This window comes from Sinocyclocheilus anshuiensis, unplaced genomic scaffold (genome assembly GCF_001515605.1).
Source record: "Sinocyclocheilus anshuiensis isolate Anshui unplaced genomic scaffold, SAMN03320099.WGS_v1.1 scaffold2353, whole genome shotgun sequence".
Lineage (NCBI taxonomy): Eukaryota > Metazoa > Chordata > Actinopteri > Cypriniformes > Cyprinidae > Sinocyclocheilus > Sinocyclocheilus anshuiensis.
The window spans coordinates 356313-358244 of record NW_015554076.1 but is presented as its reverse complement, the minus strand read 5'-3'; the positions used below and the strand labels follow the sequence as shown (position 1 = coordinate 358244).

At 42.0% G+C, this 1932-nt stretch overlaps 1 protein-coding gene across 1 annotated transcript in view; it reads left to right on the top strand.

The window, feature by feature from the left end:
- Positions 1–1932, top strand: part of LOC107668998 (receptor-type tyrosine-protein phosphatase delta-like) — a 360739-nt gene that overhangs the window by 148828 nt on the left and 209979 nt on the right. The window contains exon 6 of the mRNA XM_016461088.1: positions 1649–1697. The gene's annotated coding sequence lies outside the window, so the exon portion shown is untranslated. The remainder of the gene's footprint in view (positions 1–1648; positions 1698–1932) is intronic.

The window sequence follows — 1932 nt, the reverse complement described above, 5'->3', positions numbered from 1 at the left end:
CCCCTCAGGGCTGGACGGGACCAGCGGGGACGAAGGAGAGAGGAGAGGGGGCAAATAGGCTTCCAGCTCAGTTTCCCAGTCAATAAGATCCCCTTCTAAGTCCAGCAGTCCCAGATGTATTATTAGCTTACCCTCAGCCGCGGTGCAGTGGGCTCCACTCCACGCCACGCTCTCACCGTCCACGGTTTTCTCCCTCGCGATGGCTGTTGCAGCCGGCTCACGCACCTGGTCTGATGGCTTAGGCTCTACTTCCGGGGCGATCCTCCGCTCAGTCACTCGGCATTGCGCTGGCTCGTAGATCGCGGCGGGAGTTGGCTCTCTGTCATCAGTGGGCTCGGGTTTTAGCTCCGCACCGCGGGGAGATGGTGGGCTGGGCTCTGGATCTGGAATATATTACATATCGGTGTTTTTTTTATTGTATTTATTTATTTTTTAATGGCAAAGTCAAAACAATATCAGTATGCATATATACTATATATGCATAATATGATGCAGAAAGCAGTGCAACACTGAATCCCGTTGCATAGATACAAACTAACTCCATTTCAAATACAGCAGAGGAGTTATTATTTTGCTTGCTTGCTGTTTTAATTTAGTTATTCACAAAGCGCCACAAAGGCGGGAAACAGCGCGTAGACGTCATTGGTTTGAATTTATAAAAAACGCCATTTGTCGAACAGCAGCGTTTGTGACGCAGCTTCAATCTGATAAAACACACAGTTCTTCAGTAGCGGACGGTTATGGAGTTTGACAGTGTTGTGAACACGCTCAGGACAGTTGGACATTGTGGTGGATCAGAGATAAAAAATTATATAAATTCTGTTCAGTTTCTTGCACAGAACGATCGTTTCGTGTCTTAAGACCTCAATGTATCGTCACGAGCTGCAGGGTTTAATTTGGTTTTGTCTGTGTATGTTTTTTTAACTCTCAAAGCCGTGGAGCCCATTGACTGCCATTATATGACTGACAGACTGCAACGGTTTGAGTTAAAAATCTTCGTTTGTGTTCTACTGAAGAAACAAAGTCACCTACATCTTGGATGCCCTGGGGCTAAGCAGATAAACATCAATTTTTCATTTTTGGGTGAACTATCCCTTTAAACCCGTAATCTTGATGATGTTGTTTGATGATGTGGATCAGTTTTAAGAGGACACACACACACACGGTGTCGCTTCTATCCAATCAGAAACGTGCCTCCATTAATCCTAAATTTACACATTTTGAGGTTTGACGGTCACATTTTGTGTTCCTCCAAGCATATAATCAACACTTCTAATGAAAAATAACAGTGTTATGGCACAATTATCCTAAAATGTCAGAGTCGCTTTTCAATACGACTGCAGCCAAATGAAATTCAAATGAGTTGTCATTATGCACCTTTTTTATTTCTACAAGATACAGATGAAATATCATAACAATTACACAGTATATCTGAGTGCTATATCAGTGATTAAAGAAATAGTTGACCTAAAAATCTATTACTAAACTAATATATATTAGTTCAAACATTTGAATGCCAGTGAATGATAGATACATACATAAAAATATACTCCCTTGCATACATTTTACAAACTAACATAATGTTGTTGTTTTTTTTCCTGACTGGTTGTATGTAGTTTCTCATGTAAATGTCTGTGTTTTTGTGCAGGTCTCTGGAGGGAAAATGTTCCACTGATTTTTGTTCCTGCAACCTCAAAGTAAGATCAATACACACATACTCACACACACAATCACACACACACACACACACACACACACACAATCACACACACACACTCACGTATGAAGCAGAGTTTGAGGCTGGTGGTTGGTGAGTTAGTGATGGTTGATTTGCTTGTGATGACATTAGAGACAGATGAAGATGAAGATGAATCCGGCTGAAGGCTCTGATCTGTGATGGGCGAGTGTGACCCATGTGAGTGTGAGTGTGTG